Below are 20264 nucleotides of genomic sequence, written 5' to 3'. Positions count from 1 at the left end.
TCACTGTGGTAAAAACTCAAGAGGCAAAGAATGAGGGCCTCAAATTTCCATTCACATCTGAGGAAGGACAGGCAGCCTTGAATGTTGGATTCCGTGACCCAGAGGTGCAGTGACAACCTTTTTCCTTCTCCGGCCGAGAGGGCTATGCTCAAGTTCTGTCCTGTAGATTGAGAGGGATAGGGTTCATAAACTTCTGTATAGAGCATCTGAATTCCAGGCTGCCTCTTGTAAAGAAGCCCTTCAAAAATTGCAGGCTGTGGGCCAGCAGGTGGGTGTGGGTTTGCTGTGCTCTGGGGAAGAGTGTCTCAGCCCCTGTGGCCTGGGGACCTAGGGAGAGGAAGAATGAAGGAACAGGCAGAGCAGCTAGCACCAACCAACGGAGAGAGCAGCTCTCAATTGCCCGCATACATTAGAGGGCTCAGTGGTGATAACAGTGACTGCTGGGGCTTGAACCCAAGCTCTGACCTCTGTTTTCCCCATATTCTGATGCAGACCAAGGCAGAGAGAGGAAGCCACAAAAATGACAGATGCCAGTCTTCTCACTGACCTCACAGCATAGGACAGGAAGGTGGATTTTGTGTGGTTTAGAAAAAGAAAAACATATGACATTGCTGAGAAATGGAGAATTGAGTCACAGTTTCTCCTCATTAAAATAACTTTCATAGAGACTTCAGTTCATTGCAAGTATTGGCAAGCATCAACTCACATGCCAAAGAAAACTGGCATATGGGTAGCCTTCCCCGCCCTATGGCCCCAACAAACACCTCATTGTGGGAGTTCTTGATCTTCTCACTTCCCTCCTTCTCTACTTTCAGTCCCTAGTGCCCACAGTACCCTATGTACTGGGAACAGCATGCATCAGAACACTGGGTGGGTGCTTTTGAAGACTTCTGACCCTGGGTTTATTATAGTATTTCCTAATGGTGGTCAGGATGTTTTAGCAGGCACTGTATCTTTTTCTCTTAGCAGCTTTCCAGGGTTTAGACTGTTATCAAGTCTGCTGCTGCCCTCACACACACAGTCTTGGCAAGAAACTATCAGACCACCCTCTCCACTGCCCTCATCCACCTACCACCCCTTTCTCCTTATAAACCTCAAAGGACTCCAAGGAAGGAGCAAGTTGCCACCTGCTGCACTGCCCTCCACCAGTCTGACTGGTTTTTCCTGCCCCAGCAGCCCAGTCTTTCTGCTTCTGAGGCCTTTGTGACCCGTGGAGACCTACATGGTTAGCAGCCATAGGACAAAAAAACTCAGGTTTGGCAGACAAACAGTAAAATTGGTCTTTTCAAGTGATTCTGAGAACCTGAAGAGTGACTTTGTTGTAAAGCCTGTGATTTTCCTTTCTGCTTCCAATGAGTTGGATTTTTGAACTATACTTAGTATTCAGAACTCAAAGTACTCTTTGTGCTCATTGCTTGAGAACGTATTACAAAGTGAACCCTTTCTCTCAGTAAGGGGCAAAGGGTTTTTGAAGAGCCCTGCTGCTGTCCTTCAGATGGTAATCATATTTGACATACCAACTGGCCATCATCACACCAGGTCCTTAGTACATTTCTGAGCAAGTAAGAAGGAAAAACCATTCTCCTACTCTTAAAAAAGAAAAGTGTAAAAATTACTAATTTAATTCAAGTCTTACCTGGATAGAAACTGATTCCTATAGAAAATGAGGTGAGAAACTCACATCTACTGTCACACCTCCAATGTGCTAGGGACTAAGTACACATGCTCTTGTTTAATCACCTAGCAAGAGAGCTCGGCAGGCTATCTGGCAGGCTCTCATTAATTAGCATGGCAGCAGCTCCAGGAGAGCCGCACCGGAAGCTGCAAGGCCTGTTGAGTTGCCCACTGTCGCATATGCCATCTTCTGTTAGTTCACGCAAATGCTGAAGCCAAACCAGATTCAAGAGTTGGGGACAGAGACTCCACGTTTCGGTGGGAGTTGCTGCAAAAGGGTGTGTAGTGGAAGGGATGGGCAGGAGTACTGAGGCCATCTTGGCTGCACTCAGCCATCACATTGGACCTGGGGGGAGATAAGGAGTAATGACAGCTGATTTGAACCTAATTCCAATAGTGTACTATGAAATGAAACAACATTCACAAGTTGTGTTGAGCCCCTTGGCAGAAAAGTGCAGTGTACAGTCCAAGCAGAGGGGCAAGTATCCATTATAAATAGAGGTAGTTTCTGTTATCTCTGTGACCTGTAAAATCAATCAGATAGACTTACATAAAATTTGGAGGGTATGTTTGCAATGATTAGACAAAATATAGGCAATATTTATTTGGCAAACATGGGATTCACTGTGAGGAGCTCTGGGGAAGTCGTTCACTAGTGCAGTTGACATTAAACCGAGGCCTGTGGACTGCTGGCTGGGAGAGACATGCCAGAGGATTAAGAAGGTGTGGGCAGAGGAAATGAACTGGTTTCAAATATGAGCCCTACATTGAAAGTCCAAAGGGTAGGTGCTCATGGCAGGTGCCGATCTGCCCCTGAGATGCTTCTCACATAAGCAATTCTGAGACACACACTTCTGGATAAGCAACGGCCTGGATTTATTTATCTAAGGATGGTTAATGATTCTCTAAGCCACACCTGGTAGACAGGCTAGTTATTAGGGTCTATTGTTATTTCCCTATCTCCAAAGGCTTTTGGTTACTGACAGTTAGCGTGATAAGCAGGGCTTCCCATTTCAATGAGGTTTACTTCTTAGAATGGCCTTGTTGTGTCTGTGTTCTGGAGATGGATTCAGAAAGAAGCCAAGGAATCACTGTACCTGGTAGGGGAGTGATGGAAAATTTTCTGAACTTGGAATATTGTACTCAGGGGAAGAAGGGCACTAGCATCAGATTGGGATGTAGAAGACCTGGCTTTAATTTTACCTTTGCCACTCACCAGCTATGTATCCTTAGATGCTTCTCTTTTAACCCCAGAACAGTATCTGTAGTTATCGCTTTGAATCTAGCCACTATGCAGTGCATCTCTCCTGCCATGATCTAGTCCTTCATCAACTATGTTTTGGATTAAAGCAACCCTTTTGTAGAGTTTGTATCTGAACATATCACTCCTCCGCGGCTCTCTGTTGTCTCCCTAAGCACCTGAGTTTGAACAACTCTTTTTATGTTCTTTGCAGGTTTATTGCTTGCAACTGTTCTCCCTCTGTGCTGGATTGATTTTAAGAAGTGGCCTAAATTCTTTCTCCCTATATCCATGTGCTTTGCCAAAAGATTCTGTAGCTTCTCCCATTAAGAGGTAGAGTGTGATTCCTTACCTCGTGAATCTGGCCTGTCCTTGTGACTCGTTTTGGCTTACCAAATGGACTGGAAGTGGCACTGAGTCAATTCTGAGACTGGGCATCAGGGGCATGGAGTGCTTCTGCTTTTTCTTGTGGAACCCTGCCACTGCCATGTGGACAAGGCCAGGCTAGCCTGCTGGGAGATGAGAGACTACTTGGAGGAGAGCCCAGCTGTGACAGCCAGGGCTATCGGAAACCAGGGTATGCAGCTAGCTCATGCCCAGACATTAGCCGTATAAGCCTAGCTCAGACTAGAAAAGCTGCTCAGCTGACCCATAGACTCATGAGCAATAATAATGCTGTTATTATGTTAAGTCACTGAGTTTTGGGGTGGTTTGTTACACAGTGATGACCAACTGGTACACCCTTAATTCCGTCTCTCTGCACCGTCGACTCCAGTCAGGATAAATTTCAGTTTTCTATATATGCCATCTTCATTTTTACCTTTTGGTCTTTGCACAGGCTGGTTCTTATCCTTCAGCTTCGCTCTTTGCTGGGCTAAAGTCTGTTCATTTTTCATGACTAGCTTAGCTGGCTCTTCCTCCAGCAAGATTCCCCTAAACCTCATCAAGAGTAGGTTAGTGGTCACTGCCGTGTCCTCCCATCGCATCCTGCCCTTACCTCCTTCATGGCCCTTGTCATACTGTATTATAATTACACATCCTCTCATCTGACTTCCCACTCTCCTGTAAGTTCCTGAAGGCAGGCCTCCATCTTGTTTGAAGGAATATTGTCTGCACGTAGCATAACGTCTAGTATATACTAGGGACAAAATATAACTTTGTCAATGGATAAATGAAGTCATTCTCCTTTCCTCCATTTCAGTTTCCTTGTTTATAAAATGTGAGGGGTGAAAAGAATCAGGGATGAAAATAGGTTTTGTTTTGTATGTCAGCTTTGATCCCTTGGTCTTGAACGTCTGCAGTTCAAAACAGAGAAAGGTTGTGTGGCTGTGGCTGGAGTTATAGGGAAGGAACATCATGATTAATTAGCCGCATCTGCCACGGTCAGGAAATAGGAAGTGACAGCAAACCTGCCAAAGATGTGCCAATCTAGGGAAAGATGATTTGTTTCTCTAATCCAGTTATTGCAAATCGGAATCTTGCTCAGCCCAGTCATATCTGCACTATATGTTGTGTTAATGAAGGGAAAAACCAAATGTTAAGCTGACTAGATGCTGAAATTAGTGTCCCTTGCTATGGTAAGTGCTCACCAGTGCATGTTCTCTTCTGCCTGGGCACATACTAGACTGTTTCTCCAGCCCCTTGCATTAAGTCTGGGGCATATGATTGGTTCCCACAAATGTGATATAAGCTGAAATAATAGATGTTGCCTCTGGGCTGAGCTGCATAAGGACAAGGAAGCCTTCTTTGTATTCTCTCCCTCTCCCTTCTTTACCCACTCCAAAGAGAGTCCACTGGCAGGATCTGGGTACCCGAGAGACTGCACCCCACATTGCACTGTGATGGGAATGAGAAATAAACCTTTTTCTGTCAAATCACTGAGATTTTGTGGGGAGAGTTGTTATCCTAATACATTTGCCTGGGTTTGGGGTTTTTTTTTTCAATTTTAAAGTTTTATTTTTTTATTTTTATTTTTAGGTATGTAGGCATAGAAGAGTTAGATGCCAAATGTTAATGGCATCTGTGCAAATCAATAAAAAATTGCATTTGATACTTAAGGTGCTCCAGGTAACCCCAAGTAACTTTATAAATTGAGACACTTTTGAACTCTGCTGTTCTGGTCCCCATTTATTATTGCTCTTTCTATCCTTAGGTCCTTTTCCCCACATAAAGTGACCCACCACGGGGACATGATAAAAGCCCCACATGGAGCACCCTTCCCCTGTCCCCTTTCTTTTGATATCAGTTACCCAACAAACCCTGCAGGTGAAAAAGTTTATTGCTCTCAAAGCTCAAAAAGGTAATGATCTCTCCCCGCAAACTTCCTGCCTTCCACAGTGTGATTGTGCAAGTTTCCATACTCATGACAGAACCAGAAAAGTCGATTTAAGATATTCATGCCTTTCTGTCTGCAGCAGCGTGGGGCCATGAATATGCATACCCAGCCAGACAGCGTTGCCTTCTGGTTAGGGGAGACAGGATGCAGCTACTAAAAGTGAAGTGGGAGAAGGTGACCTTTCATCTATCTCTGCCTACCGTCTTGGGCATCTTACCCTCTAAGTTCCTGGATATCAAGGCCTTATTCTTCCCCTGACAATTACGGCCCCCAGAGCCGCCTGCTTTTCTTGCAGGAAAATGTTTTCTCCCTAAGATCCCATCAAAACTTCCTCATCCTGTGGCCCAGCTCTCACCCAGCTCTCTTTTCAGTGCACTCATCTGCTCAGTTCTTGTGAGTACCTAGTAAGGGACACGGCTTTCCTCTCATGTAATAAATGAACATCTCTCTAGTAGTCTGTGGCCTGACGTTGCCGAACCTGGAAGTTTCACAGTGGACATTTCAGAGCAGTGAGGACAAAAGGAAGGCTCTGTGACAGACCAGGGTGGGGAGGCTCTCGGGCAAGCACAGCCTCCTAGCACCCCTCAGGTCACCCCTTGAAGGCAGCAGTGGGATTTGCCAGTATGCAAGCCACTCTGGTGGGTATGCTGTGATGGTGGAGACCAGAGCGTCGGAGAAAGTGGGAACTTTGATGTCACGGACAGCAGGATTTTAACAGTACCAGTGTGCACGTGAGAGGGCTGTCGGAGTAAAGGTCGTTGGGTGGCAGCGATTCTGGTAAAAACAGGGCAGGAGGAGGACACTGAGACAGGTTGGGACTGGAGAGAGGTTTTAGAATGCAACAAGCAGAAAAGAAAATGCAGCAACTTGGAGTTTTTTCTCCCCCTTTATGATTCATTCTTTCTTTTCTTTTTGCTTTTCTTTCACTTTTGTGGGTGTTATAGAGTGGGCCTGAAGGCTTGAATTTGCCCATGCCTTTGAGTGACAGGGGAAGCCCAAACGACCACCACCACGTCCACCATGACCAACAAAGAAGGTCGTATTTATTGAGTCCTTACCATGTGCCAGCGGTTTGTTTATTGCTTCCTACAACTCTTTGCAGTCTCAGTATCGTTATCCTACATTTATAGATGAGAAAAGTGTAGTTAAAAAATAACTTGTGTAAGATTACGAAGCTAGTAAAATGTGGAACCCTGTTCCTAACCACAATAGCTTATTGTTACAAGCACCCCTGAGAGGTAAAGGGGGCAGAAACCTTTGCAGGACCAGGCCTCCTGTTACCAACCCTACCTTTGGATGAAAGTTTAGTGGAAAGCCTGAAGGGTGAGGAAGCCAATGCCAAGATGTTCAGTTGGGAGTCAGTCTTGCCTGCAAGGACTGCGCCAGCATCTTCGGCTGGCCACATTCTTCCTGGGCACATCTTTGCAACCCATATCCTTCGGCCGATTTGAGAAAGCAGCTGCCAGCTTGCATAACGTGAAGCCTCATCGGTAGTACCAGAGGCAGAGAAACATCGAGGTGAAAGCCCTAGAGAATCTGGGGTTGTCATATACCTTGTCAGTCAGGCAGGGTCGCCCAGTGAAAGATTCCCCAGCCATTAAATGGCCCCGGAGGAAGCTGACATGTTGCCCTTGAGAGAGCCAAGTCGATGACAAAAAGACATGCAGGCATAACTGTACATTTGTGAGCAGAAAATCCATCGTGACAACAGGCTGCATTTGAGTCACCACATGGATGCGGCCACCTGGCTGGATCTCGACTGCCACAGCACGTTCGGGGAAGTCAGCCGTGGCTCCAGCCCTAGCCGCCAGGGTGAGGGAAGCGGTTCAGTAATCAGATCTTTCAAAATCAATTTAGCTCATGCTCCAAAGTCCTGGCTGTAATTGACAACAACTTCCTCCCTGGTTTCCTTAACTATCAGAAAAAAATGTTGAACAGTTTTAAACCTTTTTGTGGCCAGGACTCACCTTCCAGTGGCATTTTAAGAGGCATCTGCAAAGAGATTTGACTTAATTTCAGGCCTTTCCTTTCCTCGAGTGTGAATAATTAGCTAAGCAGTCCCAGTACCCAGAGTTTATGCCTGGTGATCCGAAGTGGGAAATATTAAAGAAGCCCGTGCCTAGTGGTGGTGGAGTAGAAAGATTTCTACCCACCTTCGGTGTTCTAGGAGATGGGGATAACAATAATGAACTCTGCCGGCTGGATGCAGGCCAATTAGTCCTAGTTTGTGAAGCTCGGAGTCTTATTACAGCTTTACCGCTCCTGGAGAGTAGGCAGGACCTTCCTGTGACTTTGCATGTGAAACTAATTGCCCTGGAAATGTCGGGAATTTGATCTTCCATCAAATCCTCCAGCCCTTCAGATCCCTTGACAATCTTGGGCTATTTGCATCTCAAGGTTAAGGGAAGCTATTGCTTTCTGGATGCTAATCAGTCGTGAAAACTTTTGATCTCCTCTTGAAAACTAAAACCCTTCGCAATTGCCCTATTCTGAGCACGGTGAGAGCGGAGGAGAGGTGCAGATAGGCTGGGTTTATTTCAATGAGCAATGTGTTTAGCAGTTTTGAGTTTTAATTCTATTTTTCCTCGGGCTCTGTGGGATCCTGGAAAATCACTTATTATTTCTGAGTATTTTTCCCCCCAAATGTGATCTGAATTTTGTCATCTCTCCCTGGGGAGAAATTACCATTATGAAGCTCTAGATTATTTTAGCTTGTGGATTTGAAAAGAAAGCAACTTTGCAAATAGTTTTTCTGTGGGGAAAAGATATATATGCTTATACATACACATGTGGACTGTTTTCCTACTGTGCCATTTTAGCCATACTAGGTATTTTTTAGAGATAAAAAATTATCCAAGCACTATCCAAGTGGTGCTGTTGACATTTTGCACCACGTCATTCTTTGCATCTGGGGAGGGGGGTGTTGTCCTGGGAGTTAGAGAATCTTTAGCAGCATCTCTGGCGTCTACCTACTAGATGCCAGTAGCGCCCAGTTAAACTGATTAAACAAGGAGGCCATTAGACCGAGGGGGTGCTACAACCTTAGCAGACCTAAGCAAAACGTAAACCTATAAATGCCTCAAGGTGAAGAAATCAAATGCTAAGGACAACCAATCACAAACATCCAACTGGGTTTTCCCAACGAAGGCAACCAAACCACTCAAGCTGTAGCCAGTCAATCCTTGCATTGTCTCCGTGTGTTCTCTGCAATAGTCTTGTTGCAAGAATGCTTCCAGCCACTTAGGGCTTGGTGTTGCTGATTTGGATAGATTTTTGCTCAAATAAACTCTTAAAAATTTTGATATACCCCAGTTTGTCTTTTAACAACCCCCAAGTCACTACAATGAAGAATGCCTCTAGACATTGCCACGTGTCCCCTGGGATAGGATTGCTTGATTTAGCAAATAAAAATACAGGATGCTCAGTTAAATTTAAATTTCAGAGAAACAATGAATAAGTTTTAGAATTTGTCAATTTATCTGGGTGTACTGTATTTAATCTGGCACCTACCTGGGGGACAGACTCTCCCTCAAGTTAAGAACCAGTGTTCTAGATAAAGATTTGCATTTATCAGCGAACTCACATTATCCTCATCCTTCTCTTATTCCTGCCCCACTTTTCTTGCTTCCCTACCTTTCTCTCTAATTCTGGCCTGCATGATAGAGGATAAAATAAATTACACTGGGGACCTCACCACAAATTGTTGCTAGCCTTGGGCACGAGAGCAAATAGAAACAAATTGCTAGTGGGATGCTTGGTTAAGGGTCTGCCTGCAACTCAGGTCATGATCCCAGGGTTCTGGGATTGAGTCCCACATTGCATGGGGGTCCTTGCTCAGTGGGGACCTTGCTTCTCCCTCTGCCTGCTGCTCCTCCTGCTTGTATTCTTTCTCTCTCTCTCTCTCTCTGACAAATAAATAAAATCTTTTAAAAAATTGCTCCTATATGTGCAATACTATGATAAAATAAGAGTCAGTTACCAAAAAAAGAAAGAAAGAAGAAAAGAAACAGTTTAGGCAAATCAAAATCATGCTTCTGCAAGTAGAATAAGCAGAATCCTTGCATGACTGGCACAGGACCCAGTCAGATAGGCCTTTGAGAAGAAGAAACTCTGTGTGCTGCCAAGATCTCCATGGACCCTCTGAAAGTCAAGTCCAAAAGCGAATGTGAGTTTTTCTTTTTTGCCATTTAATCACCAGATACTTTTTGAGCAATGGCAGCATCAACTAGGTGCTATATGGCAGACATACAAGGGAAAAGGCACAGTTTGTGCCTGGTGGAGAAGAAGCAGGTTGTCCTTCCATAGAGAAATACTTGCTAATAACAGGTGATGTGAATATTCCCAAGGCCTAATTAAGATACAGATGATACTCAAAAGGAGAAACTGGAAACCATTGGCATTGTGGAAGTTAGGGAAGCCTTCGTAGAGTAGGTAAGATAGAAGGATGGGTGGAGTTAGGGGTTGTTGGGGTTAGGGAGGATGGGGAACAAAGCTGGTTAGAGACATATTACTATACCCTGAGGATCAATGATCTGGTGCTCAGAACAGACCCAAAATACTGTGATCCCTTAGATTGCTAATCGGAGATTGATTCACTATTACTGTAGAGGAACATGCCTGAAGGAAGTACAGAGGATGCAGCTAGCTTTTGTCAGTCTTTATTCTTTTCTTTATCGTCCCCAGTATTTGTTATTGCTCCACTCTGCAAAATAAAAGTTAATCAGACCACCAGCTTAGAAACCATCTGTTGGGGGTGCCTGGGTGGCTCAGTGGGTTAAGCCTCTGCCTTCAGCTCAGGTCATGATCTCAGGATCCTGGGATCGAGTCCCGCATCGGGCTCTCTGCTCAGCAGGGAGCCTGCTCCCCCCCCCCACCCCTCTGCCTGCCTCTCTGCCTGCTTGTGATTTCTCTCTCTGTGTGTCAAATAAATAAATAAAATCTTAAAAAAACAAAAAGAAAGAAACCATCTGTTGGTAGTGAGACTGGTTCTTGAGGGGACCCTTGTGCCCCAGTCCCACCACAAACAACTTACTTGATATTTCATCCAATTCCATAGAATGCCTTGCTGAGACAAGTTCTCCACTTTCTTACATTTGCACCTATTTTCCAGTGCCCCTTAATAGAGTGTTGATTGCTCAACCAGTCCCCTTCTTAATCCAGCTCTAAGCCTATCAGGATATTATTGACACAGATGTTGTGATCAAACCATTTATATGTCTTATTATATAAAAGGGTCTTCCCCAGATGCGCCATGAAGGGCTTTCCCTGGTGGTGGCAGAAGAGGCAGGACGTAATGGTGCGTTGGGAGGAGCATTCAGTTGGGAGGCAGAAAGCTGGTTTTGAGTTCTGGCTTTGTAACGAGCTTGCTTTTTGTGGATGTCACATCCCTACCCTGGGTCTTTTTTCTTTTTTCTAAAAATAGAAGGTTGGACAGGAACCAGAGTGCCAAAACAAGTTTTGTCATAAACATCAGTTCTGATCAATTGGTAGAAGAAGACTTCTGGAATGCTGCATAGAGAAAGCCTTTTAAATTTCATTTCATTTCATTTCATTTAAGATTTTATTTTTAAGTAATCTCTGCACCCAACATGGGCTTGAACTCTCAACTCCAAGATTGAGAGTCACATGCTCTACCGACTGAACCAGCCAGGTATTCCTAGAGAACACTTTTGGGACCACATCTGGGCTCTGGAAAAAAAGAGTGATCACATCATTAGCAATGTCTACCATGAGTGCAGAAAGGGGATGATGGTGATTAGAGCAGGGGTGCTTCATTTTTAGTATTCCATGGTTGAATAGGCTCTGAGAAATTCCAAGCAGAGTTCTGAGACAATGTGAATATTGGTTAAATATTCAGAGAGAGTTTCTGTACTCAGAATTAGAATTCTGTGGATTTCCCCAAAACTATAGTTAGGTTGTTCAAAGCAGAATATTTCTATTTTTTTATATAGAGCAGAATATCTTTTTTTTTTAAGATTATTTATTTATTTATTTGACAGAGAGAGAGAGACAGAAAGAGAGGGAACACAAGCAGGGGGAGTGGGAGAGGGAGAAGCAGGCTTCCTGGTAAGCAGAGAGCCCAATGTGGGGCTCCATCCTAGGACCCTGGGATCATGACCTGAGCCGAAGGCAGACGCTTAATGACCGAGCCACCCAGGTGCCCCTATAGTTGACCCTTGAATAACATTGTTTGAATAGGGCTTGAACTGTGCAGATTCACTTTATATACAGTTTTTTTTAAAAATAAACACATGTATATGGTACTATAAATGTATTTTTCTTATCATTTTCTTTTTTTTTTTAAAGATTTTATTTATTTATTTGACAGGCAGAGATCACAAGTAGGCAGAGAGGCAGGCAGAGAGAGGGAGAAGCAGGCTCCTTGCTGAGCAGAGAGCCCGATGTGGGACTCGATCCCAGGACCCTGAGATCATGACCTGAGCCGAAGGCAGAGGCTTAACCCTCTGAGCCACCCAGGCACCCTCTTATCATTTTCTTAATAACATTTTCTTTTTTCTATCTTACTTTACCATAAGGGTACAGTATATAGTATATATATAATATATATAACATACAAATACATGTTAATCAACTGTTTATGTTATGGGTAAGGCTTTAAGTCAACAGTTGGCTATTAGTAGTTAAGTGTTTGGGGAATCCAAAGTCGTATGTGGATTTTTGACTGCATGAGGGGGTTGCTGTCCCTAACCCTGTGTTTTCAAGGGTCAAGTATAGTTCTTTGCATTTAGGACAGCTTTGCTTCTGACCTGCCACCAATCTATACGTCTGTGTTTTTTCTAGGAGTGTGGAATCCTACTTACAGAGCCACAGCTAAATGAAATGACTTAGTCCTTCAGCATACATTGAATTTTTTTAATTATAAAATAAATTGAGGAGGCCCTAACCAAAACAAAATAAAACAAAAGCCAAACACTATAAGCTAAATTATAAAGTAAACCACAGGCTGAGTGAAAATACTTGCAAATATTTACCTAAAATGTACTTAAAAGATAGAGAACAGCAAGAAAACAAGAAAATGACAGTTCTATTAAAAAAAACAAGCAGAGAATATAAGCAGCAATTCAAAGAAGAAGTATAAGCCCGTTAGACATATGAAATATGAAAGATTCAATCATTTTTAATAATCTAGGCAATGCAAAATGCAGCAAGATACTATTTCCCTCTACCGTATTGCTAAGTAATATCCAGTGTTGACAAGGAAGCAAGGCAGAAGAGGGTGTAAATTGGCACAATCATTTGGGAGGGCAATTTGGACTTATCTATAAATACTTTAAGTGCACATATCCTTTCACCTAGCAATTTCACTTCTAGGAATTCATCTTACAAAAACCACTGGTACAAAGATATGTATACTCAAGGGCATTTATTGTAGCAATTTTATTTTTTTAAAGTTAGTTTATGTATGTATGTGTGTTTGTATAGATGTATGTACATAAGTAAGTAAGTAAGTAATCTCTGCACCCAACGTGCGACTGGAACTCAGGACCCTGAGATCAACAGCTGCATGTTCTTCCTGCTGAGCCAACCAGGCCCCCTGGTAGCAATTTTAACACAACACGGCAAAAACATAGAATCAACTTAAATACATACAATTAATAAAGGGATAAAGAAATAAAGCACGGTATACTATATTATATGTGTTAGATTATGCTGGGTAAGTATGGTTCAGCTGGGAACTGAACTGAACTGTTTCCCACAGTTCCCGTCTCTGTATGACTCTGTTAGAGTTGGCCAAAAGAAGAGCTCTTGTGAGACTGGGAAGGTTGAAGTTCACCATCAGATCCCACTCCCAAATTCACACACACACACACCCCAATTCTTGTCAGTTTATTCATGGAAAAAGGCCTGGAAAGCCCCACACCAAATTGTTAATGGTAGTTAATTTGGGTTTGGTATTTGATAGCGGTAATGAGTGTGATGAGGAGATTTTCCCTTTTAAACTTCTTTGTTGTTTAACTTCGTTATAAGGAGCAAACATAAAGTTATGTTTGAGAAAAAAATAAAAGCACTTAAAAATAAAGATTACAATTTTGGAAAATATAAATAGAGCAAAGGAAATATATGTATATATATATATTAGGACATCTGTACTTCAGTGATTAAATATAATTTCTTAAACATTTTAGTTTATTTAAATTTCAAGTCTTTTCTCATGCCTTAAAAATGCTTTGTTCAATATCAATTCCATAAAATAAACTGCACATATGTAAAGTGTTCAATTTGATGAGTCTACATGTATGTCTACACTTGTGAACCATCACCATAATCAATGTGATTATGGTGTGAATGCATTCATACCTCCCAAAAGTTTCTTTACGTTCCATTATAATCCCGTCTCTCCCCTATATTTCCCAGCACCCACTGATCTGCTTTCTTTTACTATAGATTATTTTTGCATTTTTTAGAATTACGTATAAATGGAATTAAACATATATATAGTCTTTTTTGTCTGATTTTTTTATTCAGTGTAATTATTTTGAGATTCAACCATGCTGTGTTTCTTAACAGTTTGTTTATTTCTCTAGTTGAGTAGTATTCCATTATGGATTTCTGATTCGTTTATCCATGGACCTATAGATGGACGTTTGAGTTGTTTCCAGTTTGGGGCTATTACAAATAAAGCTGCTATGAACATTCACATTCAAGTCTTTGTACATATATATGTTTTATTTTCCTTTGAGTATATACCTAGGAGAGGGTTGCCTGAGTGGTATTGTAGGTGCATATTTGACTTTTAAGAAATTGCCAAACTATTCAAAGTGGTTCTACCATTATGCATTTCCACTAGCAGTATATGAAAGTTTCAGTTATGTGTTTATTAACACTTGGCATAGTCAGTCTTTTTATTTAACCATTTTAAGAATTATAATGATATCTCATTGTGGTTTAATTTGCACTTCCCTAATTACTAATAACGATCAGTACCTTTTTGTGTGCTTATTTGCCATCTGTATTTCTTTCTTTCTTTTTTTTGGTCAAGTGATGGTTCAGATATTTTGCCTCGGTTATAATTGGTTTTCTTATTAATTATTACTGAGTTGTAGGTCATCTGGGTGGCACAGTTAAGTGTCAACTCTTATTTTCAGCTTACATCATGATCTCAGTGTGGTGGGATTGAGCCCCAAGTCAGGCTCTGCACTAGCTCGGGGTCTGCTTGAGATTCTCTCTTCCTCTCCCTCTGCTGCTCTCGCTTGTGCTCTCTCTCTCTCCCTCTCTCTAAAATAAAGAAATCTTTAAAAAAATAATTACTGAGTTGTGTTCTTAATATATATCTGCTTGTAGTCCTTCATGAGGTATCTGTTTTGCTTATATTTTCTCTTAGTCTTGGGCTTGCTTGTTTTTTTCTTTTTTTAAAGATTTTATTTATTTGAGGGAGAGAGAGAATGAGAGAGAGCAAGCGTGAGAGGGGGAAGGTCAGAGGGAGAAGCAAACCCACCTGCTGAGCAGGAAGCCTGATGAGGGACTCAGTCCTGGGACTCTAAGATCATGACCTGAGCTGAAGGCAGTTGCTAAACCAACTGAGCAACCCAGGCATCTGGTTTTTAATTTTCTTAATAGTGGTTTTTGTAGATCAAAAATTTTTAATTTTGGTGAAGTCCAATTTATTAAATTCATGTGTCTGATTTAAGAAATGTTTGCCTCCTTCAAAGTTTTGTTGTTTTCGTTCTTACATTTAGCTCTATGATGCATTTTGAGTTGTTTTTATGTTTGTAGTATAAAGTAAGGTTGAAGTTTATTTTGGTGCACCATTTGTTGAAAAGATTATCCTCTCTGTCATTGAACTGGCTTAACATATTTGCTATGGGCCCTCAATTTTGTTCCACTGATCTATAAATATGTCTTTTCACCAGTATCACATTTTTTGGTTTATGATAACTTTATAATAACTCCTGAAATCAGGTAGTGTGAGTTCCCTTACTTTGTTCCTTAAAAAAAAATTATTTGGCCTGTTCTTTGCATTTTTGTACAAATTTTAAAGTCAGTGTGTCAATTTCTATAATTGAATAGAAGTTTAGATTATAAATTTCTTTTATTTTGGATTTTGGATTGGGATTGCATTGAATCTATAGATTAACTTGGGGAGAGTTGACATCATAACATTGAGAGTGCATTTCATTTTGATTTGTTTTTTACATAACTGGATAGAATATATTTATAAGTAATTCTATGACTTTTTTAAGGGATGGAATCAGGAATTGCTCAACAGAGCAAAGTTAACTAGCCCACAGAGACTGAACCCATGGCTTTGTCCTGAGCATTATGGAATATTAGTAGCTATTCCTTAGCTTGATTCTAATAAAATGTATTTGGTCAAATTAAATTCACATTTTTATGTAGTACAAAAATAAAATGTTGATGTTTGTTGACTGTGATTAGTAGAATAAATCTAAAACTTGCTTGACCATTTGGGATGGCCAGTATGTGGGATAATCCTGTTATTACCTTGTGTCTCATTCATCATAGCAGAAGTCATTCATCAATCATGACATTCTTTCTCAAAGAATGTGTATACAGATGGTATTTATTTATTATTTATTAGCAGTGTTCCTATTTATTTAATACCATTTATTAGTAGTGGTCCTCAACGGACTCAGTTTACCTTTTCTGCAATAGAGGGAATTCTTCCAGCAGTGATCAAGGGGTTGAGTTGACTAGCAAGGGTTTTTCTTTTGCTAAAGTCTGTCCATTTCTCATTCCTTACACCTGAATTTGCTAGGCCAAGGATTTTCCATTTGTTTTGCAACTCAAATTCCAGGAGCACTTTTGAATTTGTACTAGAAAAGTTTATTTGCTTAAAAGTTTTCCCTGTTGAGTCTAGCCCATCCCTGCATGGGGGTTAAAGTGGAATCAGTGTAATAGAGGCTTTACATAGTGTATCATGATTTAACTGCAAGGAGTTTAACACTCTTGTAGGAGCCCCTGTTCCCACTTCCTATCTTGAAACCTAAGACCGTGGGCCCTTTGCTGACCCTACAGTATAGCAGAGAATGTGTCCATTGTACTTACAGCCCTGATTTCTAGTCCACTGCCCTCCATCTGTATGTCACCTTATGAGGCCAATTCTCTTACTACTAGTTTGCTATTTTAGCCATTTTATTTTTATTTTTATTTTTAAAGATTTTATTTATTTATTTGACAGAGAGCGAGATCACAAGTAGGCAGAGAGGCAGGCAGAGAGAGAGGGGGAAGCAGGCTTCCCGCTGAGCAGAGAGCCTGATGCGGGGCTAATCCCAGGACCCTGAGATCATGACCTGAGCGGAAGGCAGAGGCTTTAACCCACTGAGCCACCCAGGTGCCCCTATTTTAGCCATTTTAGACCACTGGACTGACCCAGTGCATTAAGGACACTCCTCCATATGCTGACCTATAGAAAATTTACTGTCGTTGTTGTTGTTATGGCATTTGGGGAGGTGGAGGACAGGGTTCAAGTCCTGGTAGGGAGCAGATGCTTCTCTTGTTGATTATAAACCTAATTGGAGTTGAAAATTATTGGGTCTCTTTGGTATCTCCCTTGTGACCTCTCTGAGGGAATAGATGCTGGGAATTCAGGCTAGTTTGGTAGGACAGGGTACCTGAAGGATTCCGTTTGTGGGTTGCTGAATTGAAAAGAGGCGATGATGGGATGTTTTGGTAGAAAGGAGATGCAGATTTGGAGTTCAGGAGAAAGGTTTGCATTGGAGATTATTGATTTAGAAGGCATTTGCATTTGGTGAGTACAAAAGATACACTCGTAGATTGATGTCACCATTTCAGGTGGGAATGTACACAAAAAGAAGCCTACAGCTGGACCTTGGGAATACTCACATTTGAGAGACTGAGGAAAAATGGGGACCAGTGAGGGAGAAAGTTGAAAAGAAATGATGGGGAGAAAAACAGCATTGTTGTATTAGGCCCCTTCCCAATTTCTGCTTGGCCAAAACTTTGCCCCCTCCGCTCTTATAATTAAGTGATTGGCATATAGTCAGTGCTTAACAAACTTTTGTTAAATGATTGACTGAATGGATTCCTAAAGAGATTTTCTAGGGGGAACCCAAGGTCAACAGTCCCCAGTGTTGAAACAAGGCTAGAATGAATGAGGGAAGGTTTCTTTAAGAGGGTTTTGGATTTGGAGGATTAGGATATCACTGGTGAATTTACAGTATGCAGATTATAAACACTTAATCACCTCATACTTAGATTATGAAAACATGTAAAATGCAGATGTAAGACTTGATTACTTGGATTAATGCGATGATTCAGTGATATAACTAGTAAACGATGTTAAGTACTTAGTTCTGCCTCTCATTCATTTACTAAAATGATAGTTAATGAGTGTTTACTATGGGCCAGGGGTGGCTACAATATCTGCAGATTGAGCAGTGAATAAAACAGGTAAGGTTTGTGCATTCATGGACTTTACAGTCAACCTGGGGTAGTGACAGGTAATAACAAAGACGTCTGAGCGTGACAGATGGTGTGCACAAATCAAAGAATGGTCGTCTGATAGGATGTTGGGAAGGCTACATTAGGAAGATTGGACAGGTAAGGCCTCTCTGAGGAAGTCACAGAAGCTAAGAGCTGAATGAGAAAAGAGCCAATATGGACTATTACTGTTCTTCCCTTCTTCCTCTTTTTATTTCTAGTTCTTCTTCTTTCCCCTTCAGCTGTCCGGCTCATTTCATCACATGACTTTTCTGTTCAAAACCCTTCCATGCCTCCCTGAGTGACTTTGCAAGTTGTTATATGGACTCAGCCGGCAGAGGAAAGTGCTGCTCCCGTGTTACCAGCCGGCTGTCAGCTCCACGTGGTGCTGTAGAAAAGGCATCCTTGCCCCAGGCAAAGGCATTTACACCTTCCAGGGAGACACATGATTAGAGAGAGGAGAGGCGCAGAGGCAGACACAGGGGAGAGGGTGGATAGAAAGCTAACTGGGTCTTAATCTATTAGAAGAGGAAAGGCCTTTGAAAAGTGAATTAATGGTATTAATAGCTGCATCAGGTGAGTAGCTGGCCAGAGTTCACTGATAATGAGGCTAGGGTTGAATTCCCATATGGACCAGAGAGCTTCGTGTGGAGAAACTACGCTGTTTACTCCCTGACTATGAGACTTAGGCAAACACATAGCTCTCTGAACCTCGGTTCCCCTCTGAAATGGGGATGTGCACCCCACCTGCTTGTGCATGTCATAAGGAACAAATGAAAATGAATAGTAAAGTGCTTTTTTAAAATGATAACTTCTAAATATGATCTTTCATTATTCCTGATTACATTATTATTTTCATGGTCTAGGCACCTTCCTTCCCTACTTGTTCTGCCCTGTGTATCAGCTGACTATCTCTCCTACTGGATATTCGACCACACTGTGAATGTTCCTTATAAATCAATCGGGAGCTCTTCAATAGGCTTATTATATTGACCCTGAGTTAGGAAGGTTATTTTCATAGAAAGAATACAACATATATTCTCAAGTGCTGGTGCTTGGGCTTATTCTACTCCCTCCTGGCTTAATCTTTGTCTTACTTATTTTAATGTTTGTTACAGTTGATTGCAGTGCTTCTAACCACTAAACATTAGTGTGGATTTCTGTCCCCTCCTATGAATGAGTCCTAGGCTGAGTCCCCTCTGACCTTTGTCCTTTTGCCTGATCTCTAGAGAACTAGAAATTAGGTCATTTGGTGTTCACTACCCAGTGATGACTACTGTAGGGCACATGTGCCTCCCCCCACCAAACACCTGCTCATCATGGACACTACTAATTGATTATCGCACCACCTCCTATTGACGTGGTTTAACAGCTCTGACTAATGTGGGTTAATGTTGGTTACAGGTGGCTACAGAGCATTTAAAATGTGGCTGGCCCAAATCGATGAATGTTGTAAAATACAAACAAGATCATGAAGACCTCACAAAAGAAAAAAATGTAAAATATCTCAATTATTTTTACATCTATTACAAGTTGAAATGATAGTATTTTGCATATATTGGGTTCGATAAAATATGCTATTAAGCTTAACTTTACCTGTTTATTTTAACTTTTTATTTTTTTAATTTATTTTTATTTTTATTTTTTAAAGATTTTATTTATTTATTTGACAGAGAGAGAGATCACAAGTAGGCAGAGAGGCAGGCAGAGAGAGAGAGGGGGAAGCAGGCTCCCTGCCAAGCAGAGAGCCCGATGCGGGGCTCGATCGCAGTACCCGGAGATCACGTCCTGAGCCGAAGGCAGAGGCTTAACCCACTGAGCCACCCAGGCGCCCCTTATTTTAACTTTCTTTTAAAAAAATTATTTATTTGTTTTAGAGAGAGTGAGAGAGAGAGAGCATCAGAGAGGGGAGAGTCCGAAGGAGAAGCAGGCTCCCTGAGTAGGGAGCCTGATATGGGGTCAATCCCAGGGTCCTGGGAACATGATCTGAGCCGAAGGCAAACACTTAACTGACTGAGCTAGGCACCACTCTTTTAACTTTTTTTTTTTTAAAGGGCTACTAGAAAATGTAAAATTATAAATGTGGCTCACATTTGTGGCTCATGTTCTATTTCTGCTGTACAGTTCTGCCTTCAAATCATTCTCAAGACAGTTCTCTAGGCATCTGATGAACAGTAAACCGGAAATATAAGGCATTGTATTTTATGGGAACAGGAGAGAGGTTGATGCATTTCGAGTTTACATCTCAGAATGAAAAAAAGAACCTTGAATTTATCTAATTTAGTGGCTTCCGAAAATGTCTCTGTAGTAGAAAGGCCTAGGATCTTAAATTGTGAAGTTATAGATTTCCAGGTTCCACCCCTGAAGATTCTGGGAGAGTAATAGGTCTGGGATGGGGCCTGGGTTGTGTGTTTTCTCCTACTTCTCCTCATTCTTCTTTTTCTTCTGTTTAGTTCTTATTTTATATGATAAAGTTAACGCTGCAATCCAGCTAGAGTTGGAGGGGTAAGACAAATATGAAACCCATAGAACTGCAATGAGAACACAAAGATTTTGGGATATTTGGAGCAGACGAGGGTGAAGGGGGGCTCA

General features: G+C 41.7%; 1 protein-coding gene across 23 annotated transcripts in view; it reads left to right on the top strand.

Annotated features, from left to right (window-relative positions):
• LOC308343878 (uncharacterized protein) overlaps nt 1–20264 on the top strand; it is a 391106-nt gene that overhangs the window by 25389 nt on the left and 345453 nt on the right. The gene's annotated exons all lie outside the window — the stretch shown is intronic.

Source organism: Martes martes (assembly GCF_963455335.1).
Source record: "Martes martes genome assembly, chromosome: 5".
Taxonomy (NCBI): Eukaryota; Metazoa; Chordata; class Mammalia; order Carnivora; family Mustelidae; genus Martes; species Martes martes.
The sequence above is the reverse complement of the archived record's forward strand: the minus strand, read 5'-3'. Positions and strand labels throughout refer to the sequence as shown.